Source organism: Pan troglodytes, chromosome 6 (genome assembly GCF_028858775.2).
Source record: "Pan troglodytes isolate AG18354 chromosome 6, NHGRI_mPanTro3-v2.0_pri, whole genome shotgun sequence".
NCBI lineage: Eukaryota > Metazoa > Chordata > Mammalia > Primates > Hominidae > Pan > Pan troglodytes.
In genome coordinates this window covers 55,509,873-55,528,922 of record NC_072404.2, presented here as the reverse complement: position 1 = coordinate 55,528,922, position 19,050 = coordinate 55,509,873, and the positions used below count along the sequence as shown (strand labels likewise).

The 19,050-nt window shown below is 36.2% G+C and overlaps 1 long non-coding RNA gene across 1 annotated transcript in view; it reads left to right on the top strand.

Moving 5' to 3' along the window:
* The first annotated feature begins 13,424 nt into the window (after positions 1 to 13,424).
* The window catches only part of LOC104005055 (uncharacterized), a 41,032-nt gene continuing 35,406 nt past the window's right edge, over positions 13,425 to 19,050 (top strand). The window contains exon 1 of the long non-coding RNA XR_678199.4: positions 13,425 to 13,710. This is a non-coding gene — a long non-coding RNA (uncharacterized LOC104005055). The remainder of the gene's footprint in view (positions 13,711 to 19,050) is intronic.

Here is a 19,050-nt window from a genome sequence, read left to right as displayed (position 1 = left end):
CATAAACTTGAGTTATTTGTATGTATGATTAAAGGGAAGGAAAAGGAACCAAGAGTAATTTAGCATTTTTAGTGTGCCAGTCACAGTGCAAGAGGATTTATAACCATTACCTCATTTTGTCCTCACAATAATCTCATGAAGAAAGCAATGTCGCTGCCATTTTCTAGACAGGGAAAATGGGCTTTTGAGAGGACAAATAACACAGCTGAAGAAAGGACGTGTTGGGTTTAATCCCATGTTTCTGGTTTCAAAGCTACTGCTTATCCCTCTTATGTTAGAGAAATCTAAGGTTTATGTCTGGTTCTTGAGATTCCAAAACCTGTACTCTTTGGTTAAGAAATTGAAATAAAAATATACAATAGAAGAGAATGATGCACTAATATGATACTGCACTTTGGTTAAGTGGAGTTTATATTATTGTTAAAATATTCGTAATACTAAACCCTTAACATTTAAAAAATCCATCCCAATTTAGCATGAATAAATTAGACCATAGTTTTGAGTACAAAACATAATTACAAATTAATTACAAAAAAATTAGAATGAAGCTGAGAATTATAACTAATATAAAATTCTTTGAGTATTTAATTGTCCATTTGTAAAACAGAGGAAATTTACCTACATTTGAAATGACTTAAAGACCTAGTATATTACCTTGGATATTACTGACTGGTAGTAGGTTTTCAAGTATATTGAACATTTTTAACATCTAAATGGTGATTTGGTTTAATTGCAAGATATTAAGCTAAAACAAAAAGTTGGAGATGGGTCACACAAACTAAAGTTGTGCTAGTATTAAAAGGAAACACAAAACAATCATTTTAGCAATGCTTTTTAATTCTTTTCTCCCTTCTCCTTCTCCTCCTTCTCCTTCTCCTCCTCCTCCTCCTCCTCCTTCTTCTTCTTCTTCCTCTACTTCTTCCTCTTCTTCTTTTGTAAGTACTATGTCTTCTGACTAAAGTTTAGAAAATTCAGGTAAGAAAATCTCTAAAATGAAAATCACCAATAGAGCTCTTAACAATAACAAAACATATGAATGATTTTAGTGATAATATTTATGGAAACCTACCTATCGTTGACTCCCACACTTAGTCAGTGGTGCATGCTGTTCCCTCTTATCGTCCCCACGGTGGAACCCTGGCAGCAGGTGACTTCCCCTGCCCTCCGCTCCTGCACTTGGTGTTGCTGTCAGAGGCTGCTGCTCCTCTGGGGATGCGTCGCCGCAGCGCTGCCAGCTCCTTCCTTAGCTCCTCAGACAGAGCTGAGCATGGAGGGTGTCAGGCTGGGGTCCTCATCACCGCGCTCCGCCCCCCAGGGACCCGTGTTGTATGGATGTATATTTGAAGGGGAAATCACTCAATTCCGTGCCTCTTAGATTCTGAACCACAGTTGAGAAACAGGCTTGGGAGCTAGGCAGGAATGAAAACATCAAAATTACTAGTCAAAGGGTAGTGATGATGAGGAGGTTTGGCCGAACGACTGGACTTTCTTTGATGAAATCACAGGCAGCCCAAGTTGAGAACCACGAGCCCTGCTAACACACCATGCCCTCTGGGCCTGCCCAGCTTCCTCTCCTGCTTAACGTGGAGCCAGGAGTGAGAAGAGCACTGCTGTTGCTATACAGGAGAAAAGGAGGGCCGTGCACACCCTCAGCATCCTGTAAGTAAAGGCATTCGACAGCGGGCACTGAAATTTGAATTTAGCATAGTGCTGCTTCGAGAGAAAGGTAGTGTAGCGCTGCTTTTAAAAAGCAGTAGAAAAGGCCCCACAAGCCATCATGAAAACCCGCGGAAGGCTTGCCAGGTGGAAAGTGCTCGGCTCTCTTGACCGCAGCAGCTCCCAGGGCTCGGCTGCCTACTGGAATGACCTGAGTCGTGCTGGAAACAATGGATGACTGGGCTCCCCTCCAGATGTTCTGATTGAATTTATGTTGGACATCAGTGATATTTTAGCTGTTTGAACAATTCTCCCCAGGTGATTCCAATGTGTGGCTAAGGTTGAAAAAATCCAAAAGGACCTTCAAAATTATACCAATTTTATCTATTTATAAAGTCTACTAAAAATCACGCAAAATCATGTGGCCCCCACGAAGGCAACAAGCATTGGATAGGAACACGGAGAGGCAATGACCCTCCATGGTGGCTGGCAGTGATTTTCAGGGCCTTCCACTAACCAGCCTACAAGGCCCCTCCTGCTACCCTTTGGGGAAAGACCTTTACTTCTAACTTGAGTCAGAAACAGATTCAACCACAATGAGGACAAAACATGCCTATTATGGGAGCAGCAGAGGATAATCGCTGACCATGACATTTGTTAAATAACACCCTTCCTGGGACTGTACTTAATTAGTAGGAGATATTTAAGTTACACAGCAGCAGAAATCAAAACCTCCTTCACAATTCTATAGATAAGACGGAACAGGATTTATGTCGAATATTTAAGCCAAAGAACAGATCCCTGATGTAAGTGAGGCTCACAGCAGTATGGACTAACACAGAGCAAAATCACTGTTGACACAGAAGCTTTGAAAAGAGGAAAATTCAAGAATTCAGACTGGGGCAATAATGGAGGCTAAGAGGGAAACCCGAGTTTTACCCCCAAATCCATCCAGGATGAAAGGCTTTTTCATTGTTCCCTGACCCTAGTTATGTTCTTTGGAACTCTTGGGTCTAATGACAAGTACTTCTCCCTGCTATAAGCCATTCCTTTCTCAGCCAGAGCAACTCTGCTTTTCATTATTCCACATATGAGGGTTTTAAATCAGATTTTTTGTTTGTTTGTTTGTTTAGGGAAAAATGTGTCTGGTGCTTAAAAAAAGCAGCTGGGAAGCCACTAGCTTAAGGGTAAATATATATTACTCCTATTCCAGAGTGGGTCCAATGATTCAAAACAAATCCTTTACTTGTCACCTTGTACCAAATTACAAGGGACATGAACTGCCATGATTATTGCTCTAGACACAAGAATAGGCTGTGGGAGCCCCACCCTGAGTGCAGGGCTTCAAGGGCCAAACAAGTTGGGTGATGCCCCCCACCAAAGAAAAACCTTCAACCTATGTAGTTCTTTCTAGCCTAGTAGGCTTCCTGCTGCACAACAACATATTTTTATGACTCATATTGAATCCACATTCAAACATTGTTTAGTATGCTAATCATCTAGGCACCAAAATAATAGAGGAAAGTGTTAATGTAAGCATGTTAGTTCACATCATATAGCTAAAATAATTGAAATGCAAGTGTGAGCCCGTCACGTCCACAGAAGGTCATGCAAGTCAAATGAACTTGTTTATGTATACAATGAAAGACAGATGTTTGCAGCTGTTTTTTGCATATTATTTTTATAGTGACAAATTATAATTGTATTTATTTATGGGGTACAAAGTGATGTTATGATGTATGTACCCAGTGTGGAATGATTACATCAAACTAACATATCCATCATCTCAAATACTTATCATTTATTTCCCTTGTCTAACAGAAATTTTGTATCCTGTGGCCAAAATCTTCCTATTTCTCCCACGTCTCACCCTCTGGTAACCACTATTCTACTCTGCTTCTATGAGTTTGATTGTTTTCGATTTTATGCATAAGTTAGAACATACAGTATTTGTCTTTCTGTGCCTGGCTTATTTCACTTAACATAATGTCCTCCAGGTTCATGTATGTTGTCACAAATGGCAGCATTTTCTTCTTTTTAAGGCTGAATACAATTCCATTGTGTATATATACACCACATTTTCTTGATGCATTCATCCCTTAGGTTGATTCCATAACATGGCTATTGTTGATACCTCTGCAATCAACATGGAAACACAGATATCTCTTTGACATAACTGATTTTAAATCCTTCATATATACACTCAGATGTGGGATTGCTGATCGTATGGCAATTTATTTTTAGTTACTTGAGGAGCCTCCATACAGTTTTCCATATTGGCTATACTAACTTACATTTTCACCAACGATGTACAAGAGTTTCCTTTTCTCCACATCCTCATCAACACTTGTTATCTTTCATCTCTTTGATAGTAACCATTCTGATAGGTGTAAGATGATATCTCATTGTGATTTTAATTTGTATTTCCCTGAAGATTAGTGGTGTTGGGCATTTTTTTCATGTTTCTTTTGGTATTTGTATGTCTTCTTTGGAGAAATGTCTATTCAGTCCTTTGCACTAACAACAAACTATCCAAGAAAGAAATTAAGAAAATAATTTCATCTATGATAGGTATAAAAATACTTAGGAATACATTTAACCAAGGAGGTGAAAGATCCTGTAAGTGATAACGATAAAACATTGATGAAAGAAACTGAGGAAGACAAAAATTAATTAAAAGATATTTTGTGTTCATAATTGGAAGAATTAATACTGTTAAATGTTCGTATGACCCAAAACAATCTACAGATTCAATGTAACCCCTATCGAAATTCCAATATCATATCTAATAGAAATAGAAAAAAATTCCTAAAATTCATAAACCTCTCAAATATTCAAGGAAATCTTGAACAAAAAGAACAAAGCTGGAGACATCACACAATCTCACTTCAAGCTATATCACAAAGCTATCGTAATTAGAACAGCACATACTACTGGCATAAAAATAAACATATTGACCAATGGTGCAGATAGAAAGCCCAGAAATGAACTATGCATTTACAGTCAATGGATTTCAACCGAGGTGCCAAGAATAAACAATGGGAGAAAAGACAGTTTTTTAAATCAAGTGTGTTGGAAAAACTTGATATCTGTATGCAGAAGAATGAAAGCAGACCCTTATCTCACACTATATACATTAATCAACTCAAAGTGGATAGAAGACTTAAGTGTAAGACCTAAAACTGTAAAAGTACAAAAAAAAAAATGCAGGAAAAACTATGAAGTTGGTCTGGGCAATGATTTTTTTGGACCTGATCCCAAAAGCTCAGGCAACAAATGCAAAAAATGATGAATGGGGTTACATCAAATTAAAATAGCTTCCATGCAGCAAAGAAAACAATTAACATGGTGAAGAGACATTCTACAGATTGGGAGAAAATATTTATAAGCCATACAACCGATGAGGGGTCAATATCCAAAATATAAAAGGAGCTAAAACAGCTCAATAGCAGGGAAACAAATGATTTGATTAAGAAATGAGCAGCACTGTTTGAATGGAGAGTAAAGTGAGGAAAGACGCTGGTCCGAGGGTACAGACTTTCAGTTGTTAGATGAAGAGATTCCGTGGACTTAGTGTACAGCGTGGTGACTACAATTTATAATATTTTATTGCTTACTTTAAAATAGGTGAGAAAGCAGATTTTAAGTGTCTTCACCCCCTTCCAGACAAATGGTAACTTGGGTAGTGATGAATATTTTAATTTGTTGTAATCTGCATAACATGCATACGTATTGTAAATTATCATATGGTACATCTTGAATATATACATTTTTTTCTTTGCCAATTACCTATTTTTTTTAAAGTTAAATGATCCGATTTCTTCTTGTAGTACCTCAACTTTTCTAAATTTGCATATGGGCCACAATTGGGAAGGAAGGCAAGGACTGAAGCCTCCACGCAAACCTTGAAGGGTTTAGTGACACTAAGTGTTTGAAGGAGAACGCAGGGCAGATATCTAAGAAGTGTGCACACGCATTCCTTTATGTATGCATGCACGTATACAAACTTGGGTTCCCTGATTCAACAACCATAGACGTTCATTGCAAACATTGGGGCATGAGCTGTGGTGCAGAAACATTACAAGGCCAAGTTTATTCCTTTCATGACCGGAATTTAATATCATCCTCTGGTCCTCAGCCAAGCCTTATACTTCCTTATTTAGATAAAATGACTGAGGATTAACCCTTACTTCATGCCTCAGATCTGATCAACAGACCTACTATTAAGTTCACTAAAGCCATTCTTGCCATTACCATTATGTATGCTGCCTCCTGTTTTAATTTTAAATAAAATATAGCTCCTAATCATCTGGTTTCTATATCCTAGAGAGGGTCCCCAGTTGGCCGAGAAGAAATTATCTCAGTCACATGTCTGTGAATCTGGATTAGTCGGTCTGGTGTGGTCTCAAGGATCTGATTACAATTTTTGATGTGTCAGCAGTTACAAAAACATAGCCTTCCAATATTCATAGCTGTGTTGAAAACGTAGGAGGTTGCGATATTTTGTTCTAATTTTATTCTACCAAATATGCTCCACTGAGTATTCCTCAAAGCCTAATGAACCTGCACAAATAAGTTATTTCACATGGGTTAATGCTGCAAACAATAGAATATGTTACATTTTTTCCCAACCTTTAACTTGAATCTCGGTTGTAGTTTCATTAATTCAAATATTCCTGTTGCTTTTATCATTGCTTTTTTGACAAGTATCTTCATGTTGCCCTAATTTAAAGAATGTGTATATTTAATCATAGAACTTTTGCTTTACAAAACACAGGTTTAGTGAAATTAGTTTAAGCAAAAATGGGAAACTTGAAAGAATAATTAATTGGCAAACTTACAGATCCCAGCATCAAAAAGTGGGCTTGGACTCATGAAATCTGACAATGAAGCACTTGTTCCTTCTTGCCTTGTTTCTCTCAGAAACCTGATCTCTCACCTGGGTTTCATTATTCACTTCTGCGTTCTCTCTCTCTCTTTTTTCTTAACTTTTTATTCTTTTCATAAATCTTGCTGCCCCAAACTCAGATTTGTGGAGCCTCTCAGTTTAAATGACTAATGGACTAGCTGTAGTTTTTGAGTCCCTATTCCAAATTATTGAAGGAGCAAACAAAGTTCTCCTGCTTGCACTCACAGTCCACTCTGGTTTCAGCCATCTCTAGCGTGGCTCAGCAGGCCTGGAGGGATGATGGTGTCGACTCGTAGGCCATGAGTTCCACTCCTTACTGGGCAGGTAGGAGCAACTATGATGACAAGCTAGGCCCAGAGAAGAGGACATGAGCCAGGCCAGCACCATAGGTAAGTAACTGTTAGACTTTTTTATATGGTCTATTCTTTTTTCACAGTATTCCAGTATGTAAGAGTAGTGCAGGAAATATGGGAAGAGAAGACTTGAAGTGTGAAACTTTGGGTAGAACAGTAAAATTTATTGAGATAAAAGAAGAAACAAGATAGTAACAATGGAAGACAAAGGTCAACTGTCCATGTGACATCAGAGATATTTCACCAAATGGATATTTTCATCACAAAATATTCTACAGGCATAGTGTGGATATCTACCTAGCTAGCTAACTAACTATGTATCATCTGTCAAGAGCAAGAGGGAGAGAGAGGTAAGAGAAGATAACCCTGCCCTCTCCCACCCAACACAAAAATTGTCTGACTGAGCAGTTTGCCAATATTAACTCTAGTGAGATTTCATCCAGTCATTTTCTACACATTTCTGAAAATAGGCAAGGGTTTCTACTGAAGGTGGATAGAGGTCTGTGTGATATTAATTTTTCTTGAGGGAGGAGAGTATATGTGTAGTGATGCATGAGCATTGCACGTGTTCGAGAGTACCTGAGAAGATGGAATCTACATCTCCATCACCAACTATCTCAAAAGAGGCTGAAAAGTCTGGGAAGTGAACAGATGGAAGAAATGGGAAAGGTGATTTGTCAGCTCTTTCAGGAGTCTGGTAGTCACTGTTACATTTTAAGTAAATATAAATCTAGTATTAGCACGTTTTATCTGTGGGATACAATCATCCAAGTGATTTGCTATCGTGCCAATTCCTAGCTTAAATGTAGTAAATAATGAAAAACATTTCTGTTTCATCTTGGGTACGATATTGGGATTACATGAATGGCTAAAATTTTCTCTTCTAGACCTTGTCTAAAACCTGTTTGGCTGTGCGTATATTTTGTCTCGAAGTAAAATTTACATTTTATAGTAGCTCTTCTAATTTAGTTTTGAGTTGACAGCTGAAGTATGTTTTCTAAGAAACATTTCATTGAGGAGAATTTTTGTGTCCTCTTGTTCTGGTTAAAATATCAATCTTCAAAGGTGGTTGTAAAATCACTAAGCAGGACTTTTATTGGGATCATGATTGCAAAAGCCTGCATTTTCTTTTTCCTCGTGGAATTTATTTAAAAGTAAAATGTAAAAGAACCCAGAAAGCTCAACTTTCAGTAAAGTGAAGATACATATAATTCCTAGTCTGTAACGACATACATGAGACAAACAAAATGAGGGGAGAAAAGAAAGACGTGAGAAGGAATGAAGAAAGTACAGAGGCCTCAGTGGCATGAGATCTGTCACACAGAAGCACTGTCTCCAGGTGAGAAGCACACACTTTTAAGTGTAAACATCTTACAGCAGAAACATTGTAAACTGGCTTCTGTTCGCAGGAGCAGAGAAGGCAGCAAGAAAAAGAGCATATTTGTGTTGTGAAAACTCGAAAGCTTTAGAAACTACTTTGGCTTTCCTCAGCCAATAGGAATTTGGTTTGAGGAAAGCCTACAAATTAAATGACAAGACATATAAAAGATTCAGTATAATATTGGAAGAAGGATACTGTGTGAAAAAAATGAAGAAAAGATCAGTAAAAATAACTAATAGAGAACATTCACTATGGAAATATTGCCCTGAAGAGCTAAAAATTAGGACAAAAAATTTGGCTTAAATTAAAAAAACAAAATCAGAAACTTGGTAGACAATAGACTTTATAAAGAGAGACCACAAAATAAGAAAAATTTTAAAAATCAAGAAAGAGATGACATGGCAAAGGAGGAAATACAACATTAAGTGGGGGAAATTAGGAGAGAAGTAAAATAAAAAAATTAAGTCATCATAGAAATAAAACAGTAAAGGAGAGGACAGAACCTACTAAAATCCTAGCAGGTGATGGAGAGGACAGAAATGAGAAGAGTAAGCAAAATAAAACATTTTCAAATAAAAAGAACAAAGAGAAAAATTTTTTAAAACCATAAAACGCAGGGAAAGGAGAACCAAAATATGCACAAATTGAATTTCCAAGGAACAAAACTGAAACAGTGACATCAAAAAAACACTTAAAGACACAATTCAATGAATAAAAATGATTTGAACTTACACTCTGAAAGATTATACCAGGTGAAACGTTTCCTAAAGTGGTTGATACTGAGGCATAGAATGGAACTCATGCATAAATAATTACTTGGGCACTCTTACAAAAAAGATCAAGTCATTTATAATGGAAAAAAAATTAGTCTCTCACTTCTCTATAGCAACAGTCAACACATTTATAGTGAAAAGACAGTAAAATTGCATTAAATATTTGTGAGAAAATAAACTGTGAGTCTAGTATTTTAAATTCAGCTAAATTGTTCTGCTAGAATAAAGGTTGCAAAACAAGGGATTTCAACATGCAAGAAGTCAGGAAATATTTTTTCTTGACAAAATTTCTAGAAGACATGCTTCTAGCCAACTAAAATATTCCTAAAAAATGGTGATAAAAACACTGGCTGTAAACTTGGAATACCTTTAACTAAATTAATATGACAAAAGATGGATTTTAGGGTGACAGGAGAATGGAAACGTCATATAATGATATAGGAAACTGAAACACAAAGTAGTGAAGAGGGTGGGAAGCAAACTCAGTAGTTGCCTCACCAATAAGAGCCAGCAGTCAAAGGACAACATACGAAGTTTACAAATCCTCTAATGGAAATTTTAGCATAACTAACAATACACCAAGCAAGATAAACTTAAGATTTAATTGGGTGGTTGAGAAGAGAGTTTAGAAAGGCTAGAAGAGGGCATAAGCCAATTTCACCATGGCTCATAGTTAGAATTCACAGATACTGTCGAAATCATTAGAGATAAAGCTAACATATCACTTGTAATTATAAAGAAATATAAAACCTGTAAATAGCAGAACTACACACAACATACACACACACATGCACACACACACGCCATGTGTAAACATGTGCACACACAACATACCCAAGGCACATAATAAAAGACTTAAGGAAAAAACAGAGAATAACATTACAAGATATAAAAAATGAAGACTTAACATATCTGTCATAAATGGGCTTAATTCACAAAAGTAAAACAAATAATATTTTCATATCGGCTCATAAAACAAAACCCAACCCTCTGCTGAGGATACCGTGTGATTCAAATGGTTAAAACTAAAATGATATGAAGGCCAAGTGCGGTGGTTCATGCCTGTAGTCCCAGCACTTTGGGAGACCGAAGTGGGCAGATCACTGGAGGTCAGTTTGAGACCTGCCTGGCCAACCTGGTGAAACCCCGTCCCTACTAAAAATACAAAAATTACCTGGGCATGGTGGCATGTGCCTGTAATCCCAGCTACTCGGGAGGCTGAGGCAGGAGAATAGCCTGAACCTGGGTGGCAGAGGTTGCAGTGAGCCGAGATCACATCATTGTGCTCCAGCCTGGGCAACAGAGCGACACTCTGTCTCAAAATAATAATAATAATAATAATAATAATAATAAAATAAAAAATGATATTCAAAGATAAAGTGGGAAAAGAAAAAGCAAAAAAAATTCATAATGGTAATGTCAGACAAAATGAAATCCAATTAACATTAAATGAGAAAAAAATATGTAATCATGCTAACTAATACAATTATGAGTAGATATAGAACATAAATACTTTTGAAGAAAGAGCAGATTATGAAGTTTTTAAAAATGAATATTCCAGGAAATAAAATGTGGAATAGAAACACACTGGAAATAGGATAATTTTATTCACTTCTCTCAGTACAAAAACAAATTAAAAGACTGAAAAATAGCGTAGCCAATTTGATATAATGAACAAGTTACATCTGATTAATATTTATTAAAACATGTGCTCTGAAAAGAATATATATATACATTTAAGTGCTCTATATTCACAAAAATTGACCATACATAAATGTAATATAACTAGAAATTAAATTTTAAAATAAGAAATGAACTTTTTTGTCCTAAAACCTTAAATATTCTTACTTATCTCCTTGTTCAAGGAGGAAACAAACACCAACAAAAAATGGAAGAACAACTGGGAAAGAAAACAATGAAAATACAAGTAAAAACCTCCAGAATATAGCTTAATGAACATTAAAAGAAAATTAGTTATAGACTTACTTACATCAATAAAACAAAGCATGAAAGTAAGTGATCAAATATCTGACTCAAAAGGTTAGACAAAGAAGAATGAAATAAACTAAAGGAAAGCAAAGGAGGGAATTAATAGGGATGAAAGGAGAAACTGACACAGAACAGATAATTCTGAATTAGGAAGTAAATTCTAAATGCGGTCTGTTATAAAAACAGTAAAAAGATAAACCATTAGCTGATGATTGCAAGAAAAATGCTCAGAATAAACAGTAAGGACGTAATAACCACAAGAAAAGAGGAATTAAAAGAGTGGTGCATGTACTTCGCTCAATTCCATGCAAATACTTTTGGAACTATGTTTGAAATGATAATCATATTACTACCTACACATTCTGAAAAAGTATTTGGAAAAATAATTTAAAAGTCTCCATGTGATTAAAATTTAAGTGAAAACAAGTTTACTATTATAGAAACTTAATAATTAAAATATCATGGCACTGATGTAAGATAATTCAAAAAGACACATGCATATGAAAATTTAGCTTAAATTAAATTTGGCATCTCAAATCAGTGGGGGAATATATGGACTATATAATATATATTATTGAGAAAATGAAGCTATCCATCTGGAAAGAAATTAATATGAACACTTCACACTGAACAGCTTGAAAAAATTCTATATGAGCCAAAGATTTAAATATAATTAATGAAAATTAGAATCTATTTATGACATTACAGTGGAAAAGGACTTTCCAATCATAATTCAGAATTCAAAAGACACCAAGGAACAAGATGAAATATTCTATTACAGAGAAGTTAGTAAGCACAACCACAAAACATATGCTTGGTAAAAACAAACAACAAACAAATGTAATCTAAGCATAGTAAAATTCAAACTACTGGAGAAATGTTCCACTTTAGATCACAAGTAAGGGGATGATTTCATTATATATCAATCGATCCTATAAGCCAATACAACTTTTAAAAATCTATTGCCCCCCATCCCTGAAATTATCATAAAGATAAGTGGCTTAAAACATCAGACAGTGTGATCAAGCTCCCTCAAGCTCATTATCAATTGACAAAAGTTAAATTTTGTTACTATTCTCTATCAGTAAGGCTGTGGGAAACAGGGGATCACATATACTCTTGGTGGAAAAGTAAATTGGTTAAACACCTATGGGAGAGGGAGTGTAATCGATCAACATTCATCAAAATTATCAATATATATGCCTTTTGGCCCATCAATTCTACTTTTAGGAATTTATGTTATGGACATATTCACACATTTAAAAAATAGTGGATGTACAGTATTATTCATTGCAACTTTGTTTTTAACAGCAAAACAGTGGAAAAAATCCTAAATTTTCATCTGTATGGGATGGTAAAATAAATTCTGTACTTTTTTTCTGACGCTCATATGAAACTATAAAAAAGGGAGCTCCCTATGTAGTAAAATGGAAATATCTTCAGGATACATGGTTAAGTTAATAAGATGCAGCATACTGTGTATCACATGCTGTCATTTGTATTAAGAAGCTTGCTGGGCTGGCTGTGGTGGCTTACTCTTAAATTCTCAGCACTTTGGGAGGCTGAGGTGAGAGAATTGCTTGAGGCCAGGAGTTCCAGACCAGCCTGGAAAACATAGTGAGACCTTGGTCTCTACAAAATAACTAAAAATTAGCTAGGTGTGGTGGCACTCCCCCTGTAGTCTTACCTACTTGGGAGGCTGAGGTGGGAGGATCACTTGAGCCCAGGAGTTCGAGGCTGCAAGGAGATATAATCACACTACTGCACTCTAGCCTGGGCAACAGAGCAAGATCCTGTCTCAAAAAAAAAAGCTGAAAAATGAGTTGTAATTTTTGCTTGTGTGTGTAACATATGTCTAGAAGGATACGCAAGAAAGTAATAATAGTAGTTGCTTGGTTGAAGATGAGATGGATGGTAATTTGATAGATGGGACAGATTTCTTACTCTATTATTTTACTGTTTGACTCTTAACCATATAATTGTAATATATTTTTCAAGAATTAAGTAACTGCTGTGAATACAAATGTTACCATATTTCTTTATGTTTCAGGAGGAGGGGGACAATTCTTAATGGATCTGAGTGAGATTCAGTGACAACTCTGAAACACATACTAAATCTTTTGACACTTACGTTTTTGCTATGGAGTTTCCTACTGCCTCATTCTAAACTTTCATTTAATGGAAATGATTACTTTTTCCCATAAGTATTTTTGACAATTTTCACCTGAGATGTCAATTATTTCTGAGATACGAGTTTTTTCTCTGTGCATTAATTGCTTCTCCAATAATTGTGTTCGACAACTTGATATCAATTGTTTTAATAGCTTAAATGGTAATAAAATTGCTCTTCTAGGTGCTATGACTATAACATATTAAATGGATGTAATCAACACAGTCATAGGTAAACTGTGGACATGTGAAATCTGAGACAGGCGAATTTATTTTCTGCTTATACTGCTAAAGTGACCCAAGAACTAGAGAAGTTCTTCTTAAGATTGAACTGAGGTTTTGGAGAAGCACCTGAAGAAATGAGAAAGGAAAGACGCACGCACACAGTTGCCTGGTTGGCCAACTCCGGGTGTCAGATGGAGATACAGGTGTGGCAGATTGATCACCAGCAACCTATGTAGAATTGCCAGCTAAGTTTAGGTAATGTTTTCTAATTTTCCTTGTGATTTCTTTTTGATGCATTGATTATTTAAGAGCATGTTTTTTTAACAGCATGTTATTTAATTTTAATTATTAAATATGAATAATTATTAAGACCATGTTATTTAAGAGCAGGTTATTTAATTTGCACTTTTTTATGAATTTCTCAAACTTTCTTCTGTCATTGATTTCTATTCAACTGTGGCTGGAGAATACACTTTGTATGGCTTCAGCCCATTTACATTGACTGATGCTTGTAAGAATTCATGTGTGGTCTATGCTGGAGACTGTTCCATGCGCGCTTGAGAGGAATCTGCATTCGCTGTGGGGTGGAGGGTTCTCTAGATGTCTGTTAGGTTTACGTTGTTTATAATGTTGTTCAAATCAACTATTTTCTTACTAATTTCTGCCTAGCTATTCTACCTAATATTAGAAAGCAATAACAAGTATTATTAAGCAACTGTTCTATTACAGACATTGAACTAAATTTGTGACCTTATTTCTATGTATATGTCTCAAAAATAATGACAACAAAGAATATAGCGATTCAAAAATATTTTAAAAATAAGTAACTATGTACATGGACTATATCCTATTATGAACCAATTTAAAAGACCAAAGTAAATATATCAAGGCTCTGAAAATAAGGCATAAAGTGGAAATCACAGCACCTAAATTTAGGAACATCTGGAAATCTGTCTGTTCTGCCATAGCTGTTGGATGGATGGTCACAGGTGCTGTCCATTCCCATTACAGGTTAAAAAATGAGAACAGCCAAAGCTTCACATGTTCTGCTGCTTTTTTCCCCATCCACAAGTCTTTTCTGTATTAAACAACTCAGGACAGCTACTTTTGGTTGATGTATTATCATATCACAGATGCTTGTTACTGTTTGTTCTCTGGTATTTGTGTTCTTTTATTATACTTTAAGTTCTGAGATACACGTGCAGAACGTGCAGGTTTGTTACATTTTTTATGACTTTTTCTGATTCGTGTGTGTTTTTGTGATGTGTGTGTATTTTTGTGATTTTGTGATTTTTGTGTATTTGTGATTTTTACAAGACAGAATTCTACTTGTAAGTAGGAATTCTGTAATGTAAATGGGGGACATTATGTATTTACCAAAAACTCATGTCTGTTTCTTTCTGGTCTTATTTCTACACCAATTGTCCTCTACCTCTTGGTCTAGAGTCTCTACACTTAAAAAATTATTGATGATCCCAAAAATGTTATTGTTTATGTGTTTTCTGAGTGTTGAAATCAATTTTATTAAAAATTAAAGTAAATTTGAAAATATTTATTAATTAATTTAAAAATAATAAATCTACAATGTTAACATATTTTTTCATGAAAAATGAATATATTTACCAAAACAGAAAAATATGAGAAAAGTGACATTATATGTTTGCAGATTTCTTTACTGCCTGAATTAACAGAAGATAGCTGGATTTATGTACCTGTTTCTATTAATATAGCCAATCTGTTTCAATTAGTGGTTTTGGTTGAAATATATGAAAGTAAATGTGTCCTCACACAGATATGTAGTTGGAAAGTAGAGTAGGATTTCAAAAGTATTCTCATTGTAGATATTAATTGGAGCTACAATTATAGGCATTTTTTCTTGGATTCTAGATCAAAACTGGAGAAGAGACAATTTCTTAAAGGTTAGTTGCAATGAACTTTATATATATGGTGGCATTAAAGTCCATTGATCTATCTTGCATTTGAATATATCTTTTATCCACACATGATTGTTGTTACATAATGATTTGGTCATTTGGAAAATATTGGTTCACCAGCTTATGCAAGTCTTCCTTTAACTGTTAGAAATGTAAAAGCTTGGCCGTGTGCGGTGGCTCACGCCTGTAATCCCAGCATTTGGGAGGCCGAGGCGGGTGGATCGCTTGAGGTCAGGAGTTCAAGACCAGCCTGACAGGGTGAAAACCTGTCTCTACTAAAAATACAAAAAATTAGCTGGGCATGGTGGCAGGTGCCTATAATCCCAGCTACTTGGGAGGCTGAGGCAGTAGAATTACTTGAACCTGGTAGGTGGAGGTTGCAGTGAGCCGAGATCATGCCACTGCACTGCAGCCTGGGTGACAGAGTGAGACTCTGAAAAAATCATGCTGCTATAAAGACACATGCACACGTATGTTTATTGCGGCACTATTCACAATAGCAAAGACTTGGAACCAACCCAAATGTCCAACAATGATAGACTGGATTAAGAAAATGTGGCATATATATGCCATGGAATACTATGCAGCCATAAAAAATGATGAGTTCATGTCCTTTGTAGGGACATGGTTGAAACTGGAAATCATCATTCTCAGTAAACTATCGCAAGGACAAAAAAACCAAACACTGCATGTTCTCACTCTTAGGTGGGAATTGAACAATGAGAACACATGGACACAGGAAGGGGAACATCACACTCTAGGGACTGTTGTGGGGTGGGGGGAGGGGGGAGGGATAGCATTAGGAGATATACCTAATGCTAAATGACGAGTTAATGGGTGCAGCACACCAGCATGGCACATGTGTACATATGTAACTAACCTGCACATTGTGCACACATACCCTAAAACTTAAAGTATAATTAAAAAAAAAAGCTTGAGGCACTTACATTTTCACAAACTTTAGATCAATTGTAAAAACTGGGAAGCCACCAAAGAAAGCAGAAAACATAATGTTCAAGTCAGATTGGCCCTCAAAGATGAATGCAAAGGGGGTATCTGTGAATAGGTGGAGCGAATTTACAGATAGTAGTGGACTATGGAGATTCTTCTCCAAAACAAAACCAGGAGCTAATCAGCGAAACACTCCCAACCCAGGAGAGGATAGCTGCCCATCAAGGCTTATGGGTGAATGGACCTGTGTGCAGTGTTTTTACACACTCTGAAGGAGAAGGTTTACTGAGGTTGCCCAGCCTCTGCTCTCCCACATGTATTGCACATGTATGTGATGACCACATGACTTGCACTGCAAACTAATGTCACCAGCCCATGAAGGGCCACATCTGCAGCAGAAAGTGAATGATGTTTCATATCATCTATATTATTTTGAAATCTGAGCTGGTGTGGTACTTAGATGGAACCTGAAGTGCCTTCCTTGGATAAGAGCAAGTGATTTTCCGTTAAGAGAAAAAATGAAATGGATGCTTGGGCACAAGAAGAGTGGACTATGGCAGAGACAGTGATGTGCTCCTCCCATTTTGTTTCCTCTCCCCTGCGGACAGTGGGGCTACATTTCCATCATATTCAGGGCTGTCAGGTGGTTCCAGTTAACCCGCCTCCCAGGGGTGACTTCTCCACTTCTGTCTGATTCACATCAAAGATGAGTCTTAGACATCACCAGATGCACAAGTAGTTTATTCTGGCAGTGTACTTAAGAGTCAGATAGTGGGAGCAGGCTGAGGCCTGGGCCAGTCTCAGACTGGGGTCAGGTGATGGCCTGGCTGAGAGGACCTCCATCTTGACACCATTCTCAGAGTTTGGAGGATTCTTCCCCCTTTCTTATAACTGTATTCAGTCTCGGTCAGTTACCAAGTATTTCCTAAAGAGAGTTAAACTATTCTTGCACGAATAACCTTTGTTTTAAGACTCATGAGAGTTGAATCTGGCTGAATTTGCCTTATCTTCTGGAAATCCCCAGGCCAGGGTTAAAAATTCACAGACCAGCTTGTAGCTTACTGTTAAGTGATGTGTAGTATTGGCCCTGGGAGATGCTTGGCTGGACCTATGGCTATCATTAATGCTATAGGCACTGTATGACAATTTCCCAGCCTTTCATGAAGTCCATTGGGGCCATTGAACACTGACCATGTGAAAGGATTGTCTTGCAATCAGGTATGTTAATATTGACCCTAACCTCAGCGAGAAATAATGTTCTATTGTGTAAAATACTTGGTTTGCTGGTTGCTTTTGTTGTGTTGTAACGCTAGTCTTACTTGGCTGATGTTGCTAATTCAATAGTGTTTCCACGTTTTAAAGCTCACAATGTGCTTATTTAATAGTTTCTGTGAGCCATATGGCACCCGATTTGATAGCAAAATTCAGTGAAAATTCACTTGCTCTTAAAATCCAAGGAAGGCACTTCAGGTTCCATTTAAGTACCACACCAGCTCAAATTTCAAAATAATATAGATGATATGCAACATCATTCACTATCTGCTGCAGATGTGGCCCTTCATGGCCTGGTGACATTAGTTTGCAGTGCAAATCTCCCACATGCAATACATGTGGGAGAGCAGAGGCTGTGCAACCTCAGTAAACCTTCTCCTTCACAGTGTGTAAAAACATTGCACACAGATCCATTACCCATAATCTGAGAGTGTTGATTGATTACTAACTCAATGAAATCTAGAATATGACAAGGTACAAAAAAGCCTAGTGAAAAGGTCCTTCTGAGACCCTGATAGAGTAAGAAGCAATGCTAATTTTTCCTTCAAAAATATCCAAAGGGAAGAGAATTTGTAGCAGCAAGAGCAGCATCAACAACAATGAACAGAATATGGTCTTTTCTCAATAAGACAATAGGGCTTTCTACACTCAATAATTTTGGAAATATAGGCTATAATATATTCCCCCATATGTTTATCTCATAATTTTGAACCTATATGATTTCTCTATATTTACTGAATTCTATGAAGGTGTGTTTGGTAATATCCAATAATACTGTCTTGAATCCAGTTAAGATTCTTGATTGGCATTAGGGTATGAGAATGATTTACCCTCTATTTGTCCCTGGAGGGAAATAATTTTTCTATTAGAAAAGGTGCCTCTGGATAGATTTTAAAGGCAACTCTTTGAAAATTGTCTGTTATTATAACAATAAAATACAAAATTTAACAGCAAATACATCTGTTGTATTTGGCATTCATTTGAAATGATCAAGTGAATAATGTTTAGAGACACAAAGAAAATCCTCCCCTTGAAAATATTTGCTTCATAAAATAAAATAATAGAGTGATTGGTATTTATTCTCAATTTGATTAGAGAGTATTTCATGCATCAAACAAATAGAGACAGAAAGATAATGCATTGAAAAGAAGACCTTAACAAACTAAATAAATTAGATTTGGAAACAATTAAAAAGTAGAATTAAGCTTGCAGAAAAGATAATCTGTGATATTTAAGATAAAATTAAGAAACAGTGAATCAAAGCAATTATAGAAAATATAATGTAATAAAAAATAGTATAAAGTAACTTAATCTAGGAAAGAAAGTAACTGTTGATGGAAAGAGAGGAAATAAATGAGAACATAGTATGCAAGGTAAACTGGGAGAAAATATCCAGAAACAAACAAATAAATGAACCTCTAGCATTGCCTAATAATAT